At 41.3% G+C, this 20,306-nt stretch overlaps 1 protein-coding gene across 1 annotated transcript in view; it reads left to right on the top strand.

Annotated features, from left to right (window-relative positions):
• Positions 1–4,607, top strand: part of MBD2 (methyl-CpG binding domain protein 2) — a 57,199-nt gene extending 52,592 nt beyond the window's left edge. Inside the window, exon 7 of the mRNA XM_067545416.1 lies at positions 4,130–4,607. The gene's annotated coding sequence lies outside the window, so the exon portion shown is untranslated. The remainder of the gene's footprint in view (positions 1–4,129) is intronic.
• Positions 4,608–20,306: the final 15,699 nt, after the last annotated feature.

Below are 20,306 nucleotides of genomic sequence, written 5' to 3'. Positions count from 1 at the left end.
GCAGTGTTGATCTGAACAACTGTTGATCTTAACACTGTCACTAAGTCACCTGGTGGGCACTTACATCTTACTCAAAAGTTGAGCCCTGCTTCCTTCCATACAAGTATCAGTGAACATACACTGGGACTAACAAAATACTAAATTGGACCCTTTGCGTGCATACTAAAGCACAGAATGTCAGAAATATGCTGACTCTAGGCCACCAATGCAACAGAAGAGGAAAACATTATTCTTTGGCCCAATCCTGAAAACCCTTAATCATGCAAATAGTCTGTCTGAATACAAAGTGGGCACTGATTGAAAATAGTGGTTAAATTCTGCAACACTAACATCTAAGGCTTCAACTTATTGTGAACATTCGACAAAAATTAATTATTTCTCCATTTTCTTTGTGAAAATTGCTTGAGTTCATAATTTCCTCATCCTTGGATTTCAATTGTCCCTGACCATTATCTGTTGTACAGAATTAACAGAACTACAAAGGGTTTACATTTTATCCAGTTTGATTTTTTTTTTTCTTTTATAAAAATGCATTTGGTGTTTCTTCCAAAATAACGTCCCGTGCCACAGGACAAGAGGGTTCTAATTCATTCATTCAGCAGTGATATATAATTTATAGAATCACAGAAATGCAGGGCTAGAACGGACCTTGTGAGGCCACATAGTTCATCTCCCTGTGCTGAGGCAGGACCAAGTACATCTAAGACCCTCCCTGACAGGTGTTTGTCTAACCTGTTCTTAAAAACCTCAGATGACAGGGATTCAATAACCTCTCCTGGTAACCTATTCCAGGCCTTAAATATCCTTATAGTTAGATTAGATATTAGGACAAACTTTCTAAATCTCCTTTGCTGCAGATTAAGCTTCTTGTCCTACCTTCAGTAGACACAGAGAACAATTGATCACCTTCTGCTTTATAACAGCGTATATGTGTTTGAAGACTGTTATCAGATCCCTCTAGAGCACTGTTTCTCAAATGACCAATCTATGGACTGGCACCGGTCCCTGAAAACCTCCCTGACACAATATAGGAAGCCGGTCCCTGGAAGACAGCGAGCTTGAATGCTGAGATACAGTCCAGACTGGGGAGTGCTGGAAGAATGTGGAATAACATCGCAGATGTTGTGTATGACAAGCATATGACACGGAAACTGAAAGCCTAATTGTATAGAACAATGGTGTCCCTTGCAATGCAGTATGATGCAGAAGCATGGCAGTAAAGAGATGGCAGGTTCAACACCTACTGGTATTTTGAGATGAGATGTCTCCATGCTATGAAAATTGTTACACAAAGAGACAGATTTCAAAATGAAAGCCTTAGGATGGAAGTCAAAGTCTGTGATACAGCTGACAAAATCCAGGAAGCACAACTTTGCTGGTTCAAACATATACAGAGGATGAATGAAGAGGACCTGGTAAATGGCAGGAGTGGGTGGTAGGAAAGAGGCCATGAGGACAGCCAAAAAGCAATGGATGGATTGCATCAAAGATGATGGTAAACATCAGTGATAGTGCTGCCTCGGACAGATGAAGATGGCGGATGTTAGCCTGAGGACCCAACCCCAGATGATAGGATAAGGGGAAGAAGAAGAAGAAATCGGGTCCCCCCTCATTCTTTTTTCCTCAAGACTAAACATTTTTAGTCATTGCTTTCCTCAGGACTCTCTCTAGTTTGTCCACATCTTTCTTCAGGTGTGGCACCCAGAACTGGATATAGTACTCCATCTGAGGCCTCAGCAGTGCCAAGCAGAGCAGAACACTTACTTCCCAAGTCTTACTTACACCCCAGAGAGATATGAGCCTTGGTGACTGCATCACCCCGTTGGCTGACGTTCAATTTGCGATCAACTATAACCCTCAGATTCTTTTCTGCAGTACTGCTGCGTAGCCGGTTATTCCGAATTTTGTATTTGTGCTTTTTTGATTTAACTTTTTGAGGACAACCACATTGCTCTCATGAACATTCACAATTCCCACTGAAGCCAATTGGAGTTGGGTACATATTAAAGGTTCTCAGACTTTAAAAAAAAAATTCCTGATATAGAAGAACACACAACTTAATAAAATATTTAGATAAAAATCATGCCTGTGCAGAAAGGTTCTGTTCTAAGCCAGTGAACCACTCACTACTGCACAAGAGTGATTTTAGCCCTTTGTACTGAAAAAGGTTACTGACTTTTCTAAAAAAAATTTTTTATTTTTTGGGGGGTGGGGGTGAGGGGAGTGAAAGAAGAGGGTGTGTGTGTGTGTGTGTGTGTGTGTGTGTGTGTGTGTGTGTGTGTGTGTGTGAAATTATTTGTGTTTGGTCTACATGGACTATTATGATCATACTTTTCTTCCTTTGCTTAATTCTACTCAAATCACCTAGCAAATTTTATAAATATTTTTGTAAGCACCAAGATACTTCTCTGACACAGGCCTTCTCTGTCAACTGTGAAGTCTTCTCCTCTTCCGCTTTCATTGGAGGCTGTACAGTTGGGGGTAGCTCAGGGGCTGTGCTTCTCCTCTTCCCAAGAGCCGTCAGAGTGTAGCAAACAGGCAGGACTCAGGCTTTTCCAGATCCCATCTAATAGAAATGACACTCTATCCCCACAAAACATGTGGCTTAAACAAAAATCTGCAGCTTTCATAGGGTATGTCTACACTGCAGTCAAACACCTGTGGCTGGCCCATGTCAGCTGACTTAGGCTGTTTAATTGCAATGTAAATGTTTGGGCTCAGGCTTGGGCTGGTGCCCCAAGGGTCCCAGAACCTGGGCTCCAGCCCAAGCCTGAACGTCTACACTGCAAGTTAAACAGCCCTGTAGCCCAAGCCCTGTAAGCCCGCATCAGCTGACATGAGGCAATCACGGGTGTTTAATTGCAGTGTAGACAAACCCACAGTGATTTCTGTTTCCATAGTTCCTCTATATTCCCCTTCATCCCACTGCTCTCAGCATCGCAGATAAGCTCAGAGCAATCCTATGAGGCTGTATACGGTAGCTGCAATGTACATATGCAACCCTCTATGGAGTGAAAGTTATATCTGCTCTACTCAAGAATGGAAACTTTGTTTCTACAGTTAACTTCCTTCAAAAGAGTCCCATCCACCCCAAATGTTCTTCTGTAGAGTATAAGCCAAAATAGAGTCCTTCACTTTTCAAAAAGAGGAGGACTCACATTTCTTTCTTCCAAACTGGCTTGAATTTATAAATGGTAGGTTGTTATAAGTTGATCTAACGAATTCAGGCCACAGATATTTGCCATTAAATTTTCATTCACTGCCAGAAGTGGTAATAATGTCTTTCAGTGTGATGAGACATTAATTATGGACATTCTGGAGGGTTGACAAATGCAAGAATTTTAGCATTCTTTATATATGCAAAACTTCTAACCTTTAAAGTTATGGTGTTGAGACCTATTGTGTTTTATAGTGACTATCCTTATTTTCATAGGCTAATTCTGCAGAAATTTGACTTGTTTAAACTTAATAATAGACCTTGCTACAGTTGCATCAGAAATGGATTTGTTATATATACATAGCCTGCATGCTATCTTTCTATTCTGTTTTCTTCTTCTAACAACGTTTTTAACTGCAGACTTAAGTAGGATTTTGAATAAGTGATAAGTTTGTGTATGTGGTTGGTTGTTTGAAAACATTAAACTGGAAGAAAATGTGCTATTGAAATGAACATATATATTATGTAATATATGTGAAATGGAAGCTCGTTATTGGAAAAATGAAAAATTAAGTTAAGGAGCAAGATAACTAAATGCTATAAAGCAGGTCCCACTTAAGGGTATATTTTGAAATAGCATATAAAGGGTTAGATGTTATAAGCATGTTATGTATGTGAGTAAAGTTACAGATGGTTATAAGCACATCAGTTTAAAGTGTTTATAGATGGCTTTAAATAACTTATTGACCTGTTGGACTCTAACAGTTGATTAACCATTTATTAAAACGTCAATTATTTATTAGCCTTTTGTCAAGCCTTTTGTTTAGAAGTGTGCCCTAAATGTGAAGTGTGACTGAAACTCAGCCATATGTTTCAACAAACTTATTCTGATTCAGACTGTGATCAACCTATCATTTCTCCAAAGAAATAATTTTACTTTTTTTTTTATTTACCCCCCTCTCTACCATCTAGGTACTTTAACTGACTTGTCCCAGGAGGAATTTCCTGAAAAACAGAGGCACTTTCTCCTTCGGTCTTTCATTGTAAGAAGAAATGGACCCATGCACATTTATATAGCTTTCTAATAGCATTAAAACCAATGCCTTTTTAGACGCCTATTTTTGATGTATATATCTTATTTGAAAAACAAACTTTATTTTGTGTCCTATGACTTAAAATAGTCTTTTTTAAAATATAAAACTGTACCCTTAATCTAAAGCTGAGCTTTTGACGCCAGGTTGCAAACCTACTGGAATTATATTGCCTGTACTTAATATTTGTTTTTCCTGTGGTTTATAATAATGATGGATCAGGAGAACAAGGATGGATCAGGAGATTTAAAGATTATTGTGACTCAGTGTATATAAAAAGATTTTTATACTGCTGTTGAGTGAAAGCACCTGTACATTCTTCCATCATCACTGTAAAGATAAATAAATGATTATATTCAGAGTGACTGAAAATTGTTGTGTTATGGGATAGAGCAAGCAATGAATTTGTGTCCCTGCTTCCAGTTCTAGTGCCTCCTTGTTCCCTCAGCAGAGATTGGGTAAGCCGGAGAAAGGCATATATGTCCATATGTGCTTTTGTTACCCACACAGTGCCTGGGGAAATTTGTCTGAACTTAGCAGCAGCTGCTGGATTTACACCTAAAAGGAAATACAGCTAAAGTACTACAGATTAAATTTCCTCTGAGAAAGAATGGAAAAAATAGGTAGCCAACATGGCTTCACAAGGTAACGCTTTTAAAGAACATGGGTTAAAATATAAACTGTAAGGGAAAAGGTTGAGCAGCAAGTTTCCTCAGTGCAATACAAAATACAGCAGGTGTCACAGTGCCTGACTTATGACATTTACAATCCAAGTAGACAAATGTCTCCAGCGTTGCAAGGACTTCTAATGATAGATGTAATGGCGTTTCTTATTTACGTGGATTAACTTTGGGAACTCTCTCTTAGTTCTGATGAATCAATCCAAGGGAAGGGCTTTCCCCACACCTTCCATCTTGACTAGGGGACTAAGCTGCATGGCAAAAGCCGGAGCTGTTTCAAGGTCAAAATGAGTCCATTGTCTCTATGCCTCTCTGGCCACCTTATAGCTGTCTGCTGACAACTGTTGTCCAAACTGGGAGCGTTCCTTTGCTTAGTATCTCTTTATACTTAAGATAATACTGATGGGGTCAGCAGTGTCTTACAGGAGCAATCCTGCTGAGTTTCTGGGGTGATGGTGGGGACCAGTGGTCAGTGACCCTGTTCCTGGCTTTGTTTCCTCCTGCCCTGCAGAGCCTGCTTCCTATTCAACTTCAGAAGGAACCTCATGGGCTCAGAAGAAATGGAGGAAAGTGTGTCAATGTCTTGGATATGGCAGTCTCTTTTAATCTCTTTCCTCCCACCCCAGATTCCACCCAAACTGTCCTATTTGCTCAAAAATAGAGAGGATGATTAGGACAAGAGATTTGGGGCCTACTCCTAACCTACACTGCTGTGAGATCAGAACCAGACCCCAGGCAGAACCTATCATCGGTCTGATAGCTATTGAATCTAATAACTAAGATTTCTATATAAGAGGTGAAAATATACTCTTCTACACAGTAACTTTTTATGGAAGGTATAAGACTTAGTGGTGAATAAATCTTCCAGGGGCCTTAGAATGTGTCTTAAATGATGCTAGTTTTAAGAGTTAATCTTAAATCTCACCATTTCTAATGCAGATTTTCTGGTTTAAGTTGTTTCTAGATAACTCTTATTGAGCAAGAAGTTCATAAAAATCTGACAAAAATTCCATCCAGGCTTAGTTCTGTGCTGCTGTGCAATGCATTCTCATTAGAGAGACTAAAATATAAAAAAGAAAAAAAAAAAAAACCCGAGAATTCTGTAGCACTTTAAAGACTAACAAATTTAATTTCAGCAGGCATAAGCTTTCGTGAGCTTCAGCTCACTTCCTCAGATGCAGTTGGTAGAAATGATACAGCAAATATAAAGTCATGATATGCACTCATGTGAACAATGAAAGTAAATGCAATAAAACCAGCACAGAGATGACTTTAAAGAAACTGTCCCAACTAAATGTGTTTAATGTAAGACCTAAAAGCAGACGCAGCTCATTCAAAAGGAAGTTTTTTCTTAATAGTAATTATTTAACTAGTGGTTTATGGTTTGTTTATGCTACTGTGCTAACCCTTTTTGAATGCTTCAGGCTGCATTCCAGACCTTTTTACTTAAAACTGAGGAGGTGGGGAGTCTTGCTCTCCAATTTATGACAGATACTGTAATGTTACTTAACCTGACAGCAGAAGGATTGTAGAATGCAGTCAGGGCTCTTCCCAAATGGTAATAAACAGTATGTATTACAATTTATGCTATGGTTCATTTGATTTTTGAGTGGGGCCCACTGCCATTTGTTTTCTTCATTTTAGCCTTTTCAAATCGGCAGGGCTGAGTTGTCAAAACAGCAGCTGAAAACGAGCAAATGTTTAAGGGGAGTTGGTAAATAAAAAATTGAGGTAAGCAGACATTTTCCATGAAAACTGATTTTTTGAGTAAATGAAAAATTTCCAACAAAAAAGTGTTCTGATTGAAAACTGTCATCCAGCCCTGGTTGTGAGTCTGAACTGCAGCAGGATTCCAATACTAAATAACTGGCTGAGCTTTGTGTTTTTAACAAAGATAAGAATGGCCTAGTGGTCTATGGATCAGCTTTATGTGGCACTTTCCATCTAAGGCTCTCAAAGCACTTTTTGAAAGGTGAACGTTATCTTCCCCAGGGGAAAACTGAGGCATAGTGAAAGGTAAAGTGACTTGTCTAATGCTGTACAGTAAGTTGGTGAAAGAATTTGGAACAGAATGCAGTTCCCCTGGCTTCTAGCCTGAGAAGTGGATCTGCTGCCTCTCTCTTGGACAACTCAGTCCTCTTTTCCTCCACAGGAAAATAAACTGGCTTCCATACAGGTTAGTGTTGGGAGATAGGGTAATTGGTTTCAGATGAGATCTTAAACAAGATCCAGTCCGCACTGCAAGAATATTAAAGACTTCATAGCTCTCCTCATAAGAAAAGGGGTTTTCACTGCTCTCCTTGAACAAAACTTCCTTTCCGGTGCCCCCTCAATGCTACTGTGCATTATCATATGCATTCTTTATACCCTGGGCTCAGGCCCACCTGAGACCATTTCATTGAAGGGATTCTAGCATGTATAGCTGGGGATCCCTTGAAACGCCATTGAAACATAAGACAGTTGTAGTAAATGGTGTCTGTCTTGTATTAGTACTCAGGGTTAAGGTGTTGTTTGCAAGCTCATTCATAAAAGAACTTCATGTATGTCTACACTGCATAATGTACCCATGTCTTAGTGCCCCCCCCCCCCCAAAGTAATTTTATCAGATGTCCCATATTTAGCATAGGGAAATATGGCCACCCTACGAAGATGGGTCCTCTTAAATTCCGTACACTGCCAGAAATAGCTGTTGTCAGCTTAAGTTAAATAGAATCATAGAAGATTAGGGTTGGAAGGGACCTCAGGAGGTCATCTAGTCCAACCCCCTGCTCAAAGCAGGACTAATCTCAGCTAAATCATCCCAGCCAGGGCTTTGTCAAGACACAGGTTAAAAACCTCTAAAGATGGAGATTCCACCTCCTCCCTAGGTAACCCATTCCAGTGCTTCACCACCTCCTAGTGAAAAACGTTTTCCTAATGTCCAACCTAGACCTCCCCAACTGCAACTTGAGACCATTGCTCCTTGTTCTGTCATCTACTACCACCGAGAACAGCCTAGCCCCATCTTCCCTGGAACCCCCTTTCAGGTAGTAAAAGGCTGCTATCAAATCTCCCCTCATTCTTCTCTTTTGCAGACTAAACAAGCCTAGTTCCCTCAGCCTCTCCTCATGTCATATGTCACACTTGGCACCACCTTGAGGCTGAACAGTATAATACAGTTTAACATTCCACACATGGGCTACATCATACGCCATCGCATACATGGTTCGGCATGTACTGGACTCAAGACACTGCTAGTGTGCAGGCTGGGTATAGGCAACCAGAAAGTGCCCCCGTCAGCCCTGGGTCCAGATGGGCAGGCAAGAGATATCAGGTATGCTTTTTATGCCCACATCCTAGCTTCACAGGGCGATGTCGGTGAAGGGATGTGAATTTTGCGGGCATTACAGTCAATTTGCTCTATATATCTTGTAAGTGGGCATTGAAGTTTATTTGCCACTGCTGAATTCCATATAGGCATTGTATAGTGTTTGCTCACTTTATTTTTTAATTGGGCACTGCAGTTTGTCTGTTACTGATTTTATATAGATTTATATTTATATGGATTCAGATTCTTTAGTAAAACCTTCTATATACAACTTTGCTACTCATCCTTTCTTCCCCCATGCATTAAGATGCCAATGTATAGTGCAATCCAAATAATTCATTAAAAAATGAAGATTTATTCAAGTAGTATTAGAAAACCATTGCAGGCATCCTAGCTGCCAGCAAAGAAACAAAAGGGGCAGAAGTGTTTCAAAACTAGCCAGCTCTGTACAGTACAGACAGTACAGTCTCACTGGTAGCCCTGACTGCTCCCTGTTCTCCTTCCCCTGCTAGAATGCGTTGTGTGGGTTGTACAGGGTGAAGCGAGCAGGGTACATCTGGATGTTCCACTTCAAGTAGTTCATTGTACACTTGACTGTCAGGAGTTGGGGCTGGCTGATGGGATGGCAGAGACAGGATACGGGGCTAGATGGACTGTTGGTCTGGCCCAATATGGTCATTATGTTCTAACCTCAGAGTTGTCCAGTAGCTACATGGGCTGCAAGATGTGTAACACGGAGGAGACTCTGCATCCATGTGAGCTGAAGCAGGAACCTGCAGGCATGAGTGCAAGCAGCCTTTCAAACGTCATTCTGCACTCCTCCCTCAAGCTCTGATCATGGACAAGGAACTGCACTACCATTCCCTCTTCCTTCTGGGCTGTCCCCCTCTTTCTCTGCAACTTCCGCTCTGCCTTGCCTCTCTAGTATTCCAGATGGTCAGACCGCAATGTCCGGCAGCTTTTAATTCATGAAGTTTTCCTCCTCCCAGGCTTGTTGAGAGTCTGTTTCCCAAGAGTCCTGGGCAGATGCCTCTCTCAATCAGGTGGAAAGGGCTGGCAAAGCAATGAAAGAGCACATTATTTTTGCTCATGGAAAACAAGAACAGAATCCTCCTTTTATGCTTTCATCAGGGCAAGGCCACTGGTTGATACTTTCATTATCTTGGGGTGAGGGATGGGGGGTTATTATTATTCATTCTTCACTCACTGGGTGGTTAAGAAGCTCCTGCCAGCCAAAGTGCCAGCCCACAGACACATGTATGGTAAGAACTACATTTTAAATTCATTTTCATTTAAAAAAAAATGTGGGCCTGGTCGAGGGGAAAGAAGGACTATCAGGGGGCCTGTTCCTAGTATTGGTTTCACCATTAGTTCAGAGGGGGGAAGACTTAGAAGACAGAAAGCTGCTAGAGCGGTCAGACTGGAAGAGAGGGTTTCTGGTTCAGGCCAGTGAAGAAAGCCCATCTACCCCAGCAAAGGAGATTTTTCAGTCACTGAACAGCATATCTGTGAGTTGAGGGTCCTAGTGAGCTACAGAGGTGGCCATGACAGGTTTGCCTTGCCCTGGAATCTGACCAACCATCTAGAGTTTTGCTGAATGAAAAGATTTCAAGCTTCACCAGCAGGTGTGGGGGAGGGGAGGTTGAAAATGTGGGTGAACATTAACAAGATGCTGAAGTAGGATGCAGAACCTTATTAGTTGTGGAACTGACCTTCCTCTGCCCTTCACCTCCGTCCAGCTCAGACAGATAACAAGGGCCCAAGAAACCAAATATTGCGGTCTCCAAGGAGTTTTCTCACCTAATACAGCCTCCAGGACTTATAATCCTGACAGCCCAGCAATGCTAGCAGCAGTCAGATTGTCAACCAGCATGCTGGTGTGACAGTTCTGAGAGCAGCAAATGCAGAAATAAGCACAGATGTTTGCTAAGGCTATGGTCCTGATCCCTTTTCCTAGCAATGAGCGTATACTTTGTAAAAAATAATTGCTAGTTGCTTGTTTAGATCTTTTCCCCCCTCTTGGAATTCATCTTTGATCCCACATGGCGTGGGATGGGGGGAGCAGGGCAATACTATGACTTGCATCCTCAACAGAAGCTAAATCCCATCCCATGCATGTAATAATAATAATTGCTCTTGCACTGGAATTTAAACTATAATAAAAGCACAGATGCTTCTGCGTCTGGCTCCAGCTGTGGTGCTGCTTCCTCTCCAGGCTGATTCCCAGGCCCATCTCAGTACAGACCTTTGAAATATGGGCCCAGGATGTCCCCTGGCCAATCTAGCCACCAGGCCTGATTCAGGATCCATCCTGCTTGCTTCGGAGCTCTCCTCCAGTGGTGTCCCCATCCCCTCTGCCTCTGGTCTGATAAATTTACCATCCTAATTCAGGAGATGGTCATACAGGATTGTGGGCTGTATATTGAGGGTGCTGGTGAGCACCCAGTCAAATTCTTCATGGTAGATGTAGGGAGTGCCGGGCTTCCCATTCCCATTTTTCATCTTGTGGTAGAGAGTCTTAAGGTGTTCCACTCCCTGCATTGGTTCCCATCTTTGCCAGCCTTTTGGAGATTTTTTCATATAAATGTAGGTTTCTGCTGTTCATGCCAAAGTCATGGACCTTGCAGTCCTCCCACCACAGGTTAACCAGAGCCCTCTTGTGCTTCTCTGGCCAGGTAACAGCACGCTGTGTGGTGGCATCTTTCTTCTACTGTATTTGGCTGAGTTGGCCTTAGTATGTCGAAGATGGAGCAGGCAGGCTGCATGCAATGAAGGGTTAAAAGCAGGATGTCATGACTTGTGGGTCTCAAACTCGGGTCCACAGTGTTCCTGGGTCCACCCCTGGGCCCCAGTTGGTAGAACACAAAAGCTCCCAATTGGTCCACTCCCCATACTTATGCCAGAAGGAGGAAGAGGAAATCATCCATACCAGTGGACTCCATCCTATTTTGGGCTGCTCACCCAGCAGTACTGGCTCCTTTCTCCTGATCCTGACCTCCTGCTTTCCGGTCTCAGCCCAATTCCAGTAACCGACTTGTGGTGCCTGGCCTAAGTTCTTTCAGGGTTCTGAACCCTGGCTGATGAGGGGACCCAGATCCCTGCCCTACACTATCCCCTAGAACTGGCTGTCTATATCCTGTCCCTGACTCAGATAGATTCCTGTGTATGGAAGGTAAGTAGAAAGTTGGTAGGCAGAAAAGCTGGAACATACAGGCCCTGGAAATTTTGGGATAGCATTGGAAGACTATCCGAAGTCAAGCTCAGTGACCTGTACTTTAGCTGCATCCTTACTACAAAGTGAATGGCAGAGACATGCAGTACAACGAGACATGTGCTTATAGCTATACCATCAGATGAGTCAGTAAGCACATGCTCTGAAGACACAAAAGCACACGACCAAGCGCTTTGTATGTGTATATGTGACATACTGGGATACGATCCAGACCAGTGGGGGCTGTGTTACCCCTGCCCTGCAACCTGAGGTGTCTTACGATGCCTTGCTGCTGTAGTCTTACAACTTAGACTGCTCAAAAACAGCCTCCAGCAAGTAGGTCACTCCCAGATGTTTGTGTAGCTGCACCCTGCCAGTCTCACCAGCTTTGGTTATACCACATGGTGACCCCAACACACTTCTAGTCCCAAATTTTCCAGCCAGAAATGTGCGTCATACTGCCCAGGCCTCTCCTGGACAGTTCAAATATTAAATCTAGTATTTCTTTAAGGGAATAATACACACAATAGCTTATTACCTTAAATAGATCATTATCCAGACATTTTAACTTAAACACACTGGCTTAGATAAACAAAACAGGTTTGTTAACTAAAAAGAGAGAGCTTTTAAGTGAGTACAAGTAATGAGTCATAAAAGTCAGAAATGGTTACAATGAAAATGAAAATAAAAATAAAATGTTTTCTAGTGCCTAACTTAAACTATATTAGATTCAAGCAAAGTTTCTTCCAGCAGCATTACCAACTAACCTCTTCAGGTCAGGACCTGCTCCCGGAGTCCAGCTGCTTCTGTTGTCATCTCAGGTGCAAAGAATGAGATGGACAGGGAAAGAAAGGAGGGGTGTCTTTGGGTATTTGTCCTTCCTTTTTATAGCCTTTTAGTTGCTCTTTGAAAAGTATTTTCAGGTAAGAACCAGGAGACAGGCAGATTGCTGGAGAAGAGAAGATCCCTGCTGGGCTTTTTCACCAGTGTGAGCTTTCTTTGTTTCCTCCCTTCCCCTTTCTGCTTGATGGCTCTGTTTACTGCTTAAATACAAATTAAGACAAGCATACACTCCTTTGTTCAAGTCAGGTCTGTTTGACCAGGTTGGTGCTACATGAGTCCGAACATATATTTTTAACATCATTAAGGGGAAATTTATAGCTTTACACATAAAGCTGCTACACATATTTTTACCATGATATTACTGATCAGCAAGTTATGAGTTTTCAGTTGATACCTCACAAGGCATACCTTGTACAAAGATTATTACAATTATGTGTACGGTGTGAACATAGAAGTGTGTTTTGTAGGATGGTAGGGGGATTTGGCCTGGAGCATGTCAGACCTCAAGTATAGACATATCCTCACTGGGATATCTTTTTTTCTACCAGTACTCAGTGACTAAGTATGGTATTAACAATTGTTTTTTTTTTCTGGTCTTGGATGTTTATGACAGAACAGTGGTTTCTGGCACAGGAGAGCTCAAGCTGTATTTTCAGCATGCTACATTGGTTACAAAAATCATCTTGTTTTATGAAGTGCTTTTCTGGTGTTCAGGCTTCTTGTAGAAGTTACGATACATTTGTGAGAGAATAGCACTTCTATGATTTGCTCACTCACCACAAATTGTGTGATAAGATAATTGAGCAATAATTGCTTTCCCACCCCATCCTACAGCCCCAAGAGAGAAATAACTCAAGAATAAACAACAAGGCCGCAGACTGAGTTGCTGAGTCACAGGCAGCTTACCACTTAGCAAGAAAAAGCAATGATCTGAAATACTCCGTCAATGATACTTCTAATTACAGCATATATTGTAATTGTAGAAATTAGAACTGGAGAGATCTATTAGTCATCTTGTTCACTCCACTGCCAATATAAGATTGTTTCCTGCTTTGTTTTTCCTATCAACTTACATGGCCTTCATAATGTTTCTTGCAATGTGTGCAGTAGTTAAGACTGAACTGGAATTTCCATTTAACTTCTCTTTCCACCTATTTCAGTTTTACTGGATTGCTCATAAACCTTGTCAAATGCTTTATGGACCACCACTTTTTATAGTTGCTCTCAGCCGAATGGTGGTTTTTAAGTCTGAGCAGAACTGACATAAGTCATTCCTGAGGTAGTTAATTAAAAAGCTAGGAATGTGCTATTCATACAACCAATTGTGCAACAAAATGAGACAGCACAAATTCACTTAATGATTGTTAAAGGAGCCAACCACTCCTTAATTAAAGAACTTGAAATCCACAGCCTGTAGTGATCTCAATCCTCCACAACCCAGTCTTTGACAGAAGGATGTACAGATAAATGGGCCTTGCAGAGCACTTTTAAGGTTAGACTTAGAGCTAGTGGGAAATTTTTAAAAAATTAGGGGGTGGGTTGTTTTGTTTTGGTTTTTAATTTCCCTAAAATATCTTTGGGATTTTAAAAACTGCATTGGTTATCATTTTCAGTTTTCATTTTCCCACCAAAAAACTAGCAAATTCAGCCCAAAACAAAAAATTTCAGCAAAAACTGGTAGCACTGAAAATCATGATTTTTCATTTCGGCTGAGGAGCCATTTTTCATTTAAAAAAAAAACTTGGAAAAAAGTTTCTACCAGTTCTAGTCACACTGTCAGCTCATAGAGGAGTTTAAATTCTGGAGGTGTTCCTTTGTGTTCCTCACCTGGGGATGCCTGCATAAGACATATAGAGGGAAGATGTGGTCTCAGTGTAGATGGCGCAAATCTTAACTAAGTTTTTAGATCAAGGCGAACACCTTGAACTGAAACCAGAAGTGAACTGGACAGCAGTGCAAACTACTTGTGTTGTGCACCTTCTGAGAAAACACCACTAAGTAAACAATCGGCTACATCCTGTACTAAGTGAACTTTCCAGGCAATTTTCAGGTGTAGGCCCATGTCTGCATTACTGTCAATTGTTCTGGAAATATAGTAAGTGGCAAGACCTGCATCCAAAAGGGTGGGTGTCACAGAAGAAACTCATTTATTCTTGAGTATATTGGCAAACTAACCAACCAGAAATTCTCAGGAATCCATCTCAACCTTTGAATTGCACACTAAGAAAAGATGAACAAAGGTAGGTGTCAATTTTGCCATCTTTCCTAGCTGTTTTCCCCCCCAGATGATCAACATTATCTTGTCTGGATTCAGCCACTCAACCCCATCCGCTTCCTGGCTCAGTTAGCAACCCTCACCAATTCCTGTCTCCCCACCAAAACATCAGCTGACTCAGTGAGGGCCTGCACTTTTACCGGATTTGTCAAGTGACTTTCCCAAGGTCACATAGTGAGGCAGTATGTTTGAATGCATGAGAACTACGCAGGCAGCTTTACCCTAAATCAATGATTCATTCTTCCTTCCAACTACTCCTCAGACTACAGGAGACTCAAACAACAAGTCTTGTTCTAGCTTGTTGAATGATGGTGGTGGTGTTTGTGGGAAACTTTAATGGAATGCTAAACTGTATTATATTGGTCAGCCACTAGGTGGCACTGAGCATAAAAAACCTTATTTAAAGCTAGCCTTAGCCATATCAGGCAGAGGATTAAAAGAGGCGATGATAAACACAGCTGGTGTGTATAAACAAGCTCTGAAGCCAGTCCATATCTGGTATAGGAATATGACAGAACAGAATGAGTTTTCCTAATTAGTATTAAATACTTAAGTGTTATTACTGCTGAGCTTGGAAGTCCTCAGAGTGAAATCTTAGGATATGTGTACAGGTATCAGAGACATACTCTTAAAGGACGTAGACCTTTGCTGGCCCTTTCAACAGGAGTGATTTTACCCTCCGTACAGAGGATTATAGTTTCCATTGTTGTCAGTCCAACCCTTTTTCTTTAGCACTGATTATACCTAAATTGCTACCACAGCTACTTATTTTCATTAGAGCAATGACTTACTTATAATGCACACATTGTTTGGTACTGAACATTTTGGTAATAAATATGATTTTGTAAAAAATGAGTGATATTTACTCATCTCTAATTCCTCCTAAAGGTAGACCTGGTGTTTCACCTTAATCCATCACTTTGCCACTTCCTGCGGTCTCTTTTCCAGTCCCTATGAAGGATTATTACATAAAGTAGACCTTAAAAAGTCCCTTTATAAAATCCAAAGACTTAATGTGTTGCCAATATTTTATGTGAGGTTCTTCAGCAAAGCTGGGTCAGAATGGTTGTCTGCATGTTCTGCTCATAGCTCTTCCTTAGTCACACTATCCTAGACGTAAAATTGTAGCTTATTAAACCAGAGCTGTGGGGTGACAACACCTAGTGTGAGATGACACCCACATCTCAGGATTTGCAGAGCAATTACTTGGAGATTGCTTACATTGTCTGCACCAAGCAGAACTGTCTTTACATTCAACCTTCCAGGAAACTGGAGTATGATCTAAGTCAGGCACTCAAGCCCATCTTTGTGTGTGTGTCAAATGAAATATTTGTAGTGTGCTTTGTAAACAGAGGTGTGTGACAAGCTGGGAAATAGCGGTACTATTTTTTATGAATATAGTGCATGCTTGTGTGTGTGTATGTGTGTTTAATTTATGGTTACTTGCTGGGCAGATATATCTGAAGAGATTGTTAAAGCAATCAAGCAGGAAAGGTTAAAAAAAATAGTCTAGACAAGACATATCCCAGCAAACACTCAAATACAATTGCCAGCTGTGAAGATGCGACTCCTCAGCCCTTTTTGCCAAGGTGGAGAAGAAACAGGTGAAAGGGAACACTACCCATCAGCGGATCCCCAGGCCTAGAAAAGCATGGGGCTTGAACTGAGTGGCCACAGGCTGCCCCAGGAACAGTCACACAGAGACAGAGAGCATGCTGTGAGCAGGACCGCCTGCTTCTGCCAGCCAGAGAGGGGGTTACCTGGGCTGAGGACAGTTTAGAAAAGCTGGTAAGGATAGATTAAGGTGTGAGTAAGACCCATGTATTTTTTTGCTTTTCCCATTTGCCCTATGCGCTTTGTATGCTGGGGGAGTGAATAAAGGATGCTTTGTTTAAAACAAAAAGGGTTTTTAATCACTTTACCCACCTCACTGGTCATAGGTCCCCTGGAGAGAAAGGGTTTACAGATGCCCAGCTGAGTTGGGCGTGTCATGTTAACTTGGTGGGGAAATGGTTGGGGCTGACGACCAGAGACCCAGTTCTAGAGTGGTTGAACTGCTGAGTCCGCCCAGAGTGAGGTGCAGGCAGTCAGGCCTGTGACCTAAGGGATGCAACTCCAGGGGATCCAGAATGCGGTGGCCCTGTTACCATCACAGTGTGTTTTTGGTGTCTATAAACATACAGAGTGGCATACACTATGTTTGGGTCTCTGTGTATCCTGTTTACAGAAAAGGAGACTAATGATTTCATTTGGCACATTCAAAAAGAAACAAGTACGAACTTGATGGCTTCGGGCAGTAGCAACCAGAACAAAATCATATACTGCATATAAATGGAAAGATAGCTCTCCCTTGGTGATCTGAAAGAAGCGGGATTACATTTCTCAGAGACTAGAAGTCTCCATAAACTCAACACTCACTCTCACCCTGTGTGAGCTGAATGATGATTAGGTTAAAAGGCAACCTGAGGAAAGCTCAGACACAGAACATATAACTACCATCCAGAGGAAAGTGCATTAAAAAGTTTGGGTAATGGAAAGGTCATCTGAAATCATCTTTTACCTTGAATGTGTGTGGAGTAACTACTGAGAACTCTGCAAGCAATATTTTATTTTACACTCCAGAACTCGTGTTCTAACTGGAGTTTTATTTTTTTCTGTATAAAGATATCAGTATTGTGATTTAAGGAGACCTGCTCATGTTTTGGCAGATGAATCAGCAGTTTTTTTTGCACCATCTACTTCTTTTAAAATTCACATTGAAAAATAGGGTAAAATAATGCAGTAGAGTCTTTTTTTTTTTTTTTCTGAGACAAAACACTTAGAGTGAAATCCTTCCATTGTTGTCAATGGGAGTTTTTGTCATTGTCTTTAGTGAGGCCAATATTTCACCTTTAATTTGTATTCCTAAAATTTTTTTAGGAATCAACTTTTATGTAAAAGTTGATAATTTCTCCAAGAAGTTCAGGAAGAAATTTCTAACTTCAATGATCTGACAATGGTTGCATCATTAATGCTTTTTTGTTTTGTTTTGAGTGTTGTTGCATTCAGACACTAGGCAAACTTTTAAATAATCATGGACCAGATTCATCACTGTCATCTTCATTGACATGCAATTCCTGAAGTCAATAGAGTTGCATCCATTTATGCTAGTGATGAATTTGGCCCAATGCTTATATTCAACAGAGGGGAGGGGGCTCGGGAAACAGCTAATGGATAATGGATATTCAGTGCTGGGGAAAGCCTTGATCTGCCAGCTGGCTAGCTGCCAGCATTCCTACTGGTCCTCTAACTGGTTATCAGGAACCAGCCAAGGTAAGATGGTATCCAGCCACCTGGAAAATTTTGGCCTAGGTTATTCTCCCTAGGCCTGCACCTGGAGGGAATATCTCTGTGTGGATCTCCCCATTTCTGCACAGAAGGGGAAGAGGGAGAGAAACCAGCAGTTTCCATGGCATCGTTCTCACATCTTCTCCATGGCTCCCAGAAGGCACTCTGTATTCCCAGTGTCCCTGTGGAGACAGGGCCTGGTGAACCAGAGGGAGACGTGATGGGCAGTAGTGGGAAGGGTGTACATTAGTTCACTACTTCCAGCCCAATGCAGCTTAATCAGCAAAGACAATCAGGGCTGTGTGCTCTCTTTTCTGCAGAGTTCCTTCTAGAGTCCTAGGAGCTATCATGGCCAGAGGAAATCCCTGGCAGGCAGTCTGGGTCCAATAGAGCCATGTTACCCAAGGAATACAATGCCAGGGTCGGAACTTGTGTGGAGGCCCAGGGCTTTTACAAGGATGGGCCACAGATTCTCAGATGAAAGAATTGGGGAGAAGCTCTGTGAGGGGCTCCTTGTGGATATTTTTCCTGACAGTCCCTGAAGGTGGATTTATGATGAAAGGGACAAAAATCTTTCTCCCTACCCCTTGGCTTTAACCTGAAAACAGAGGCTGTTTTCTGGAGGCAAGGATCATTCTGAGTAAACTTCCCAATCCTCATTCTCTTTTGCTTCAGCTTGTTCCTCCACCAGCCATTAACATTCCACTGGCTCCAGCGGAATGATGGGACAATCCTGGTCTATTCAGCAGACCTGCTAGGATATACAGAAGCAGTCAAGTGGTTAAATGCAGGAAACTGAGATTTTTTTTTTTTTTTTTTTTTAAGATTCATAATATGTTCCCAAGTTGTTCGATTACTTTGTAGCAGGATTATCTTGCACAGCTGCAGCTGCTGAAAAATAGCCTGGCGTATTTGACTCAGATTTCTTCTTATCATAGTTTTTCACACTTATTTCAACTTTCCCATTCACATCCCATTCCCCTTTTGAAGATGGAAACTTTACCATAGGGGAGATTGTATAGGAAATAAAATGATTAAAGAGAAAGCCTCTAGAGGTCAGTATAGCTCAAACAATGGGCAGCCTCTGAAAATCAGTAATGAGCCCTGTTAACATTTCAATAATAACTTTATCCCTGTTTCATCCTAATGAGAAAGTTGTCTTATTGCCTTACATTCATGGTGATAAGAACATTTCCCTTTATAGTGACTTCCCCTTGTATAAATTTTAACCATCGGGAATCAAAGGCAGAGCTAATTTGAGATTCAGGACCATTTGTATTATATCAAACATGTTGCTTGTCACCTTTTCTCTCTGGATTGTTTAGATCACCATTTACTGGCTGTGATCTGGTAGCCCATCAAGTCCCTTCCAGTTATCCATATTCAGAACTCACAGCTGTGATTTCACAACAATGCTACAGCCCTTCTTCATTTCATTGGTGCTAAGCTGTCCCTGTAATTGGAATCAGGTTTTAAAAAACAGGCACTAAGGCTTTGTTCACTTACCAGGTGTCTGCATAGAAGTCAGATGACAGTAAAATGAAATATCTAGATGCTAATGGGCTTACCACCATAGTATATATGTTCTGAGGGACATCTGTCTAACTAGAACTATTGGTAAGTCTGCTGTGATGTATTGAGTACTACAGCTGAGCAAATAACTCAAGACAGATAATTCATTAAACAAATTTCACCTCTTTTTCTGTCACAAATTTCCACAAGCAGCTTACAATTTTCTTATTTGTTAATTTGAATTATTCACCAAATATTGGTTTGTCTGAAGATTTTCCATGAATAATTCATTGTGAGTATTTGGTATGCAAAATTTTAGCTTAGTTATGTAGCTTTGATTAGACACAATGTCACATGGTACTTTTATGTTCCCTGATTGGAGGCCTGTAACTCTTCGAATGAAGTCTCATGTTTACAATTTCAAAATATTCCAGTGGTCACTTAAGAATCACTATTTCCATGAATATTTTTGCCAATACATTCATGTCCTTGAATATTAAGTGAACACACAAGGCTCATGAGCACAGACAAAGTGAATTCATTTAGGTATTTAACTAATAAATGCAGCAAGGTTTTTGCACAATTTGGCCTGCCCTATTGGATATTACGGAGCATCACTCCTGTTGTATAGCAGGTGCATTTGTTTTGCTGCTTGTGTGTGTGTTTTGGAATCAACACCACACATTTGTTACTTAGCCCTTGGGAGAAAGTGAGCTGTTAAAGTTTGAGTTCTGAATGATTGGTTGCAAGCAATAGCTATGACTGCATACTGTCTTTCTCAGATGATCTGACAGAGTTCGATATATCTGAATATGATAACTTGTTGAATGCTGTGGTAGTATCAGCATAATAAAACTTCAGGAATTGAAGAACATACTAGATACTTCTTAATTACATTGATTT

Source organism: Emydura macquarii, unplaced genomic scaffold (assembly GCF_026122565.2).
Source record: "Emydura macquarii macquarii isolate MOO-44397 ecotype Brisbane River unplaced genomic scaffold, CSIRO-AGI_Emac_v2 contig_1045, whole genome shotgun sequence".
In the NCBI taxonomy this organism is placed as follows: Eukaryota; Metazoa; Chordata; order Testudines; family Chelidae; genus Emydura; species Emydura macquarii.
This window is presented reverse-complemented; position numbering and strand designations above follow the sequence as displayed.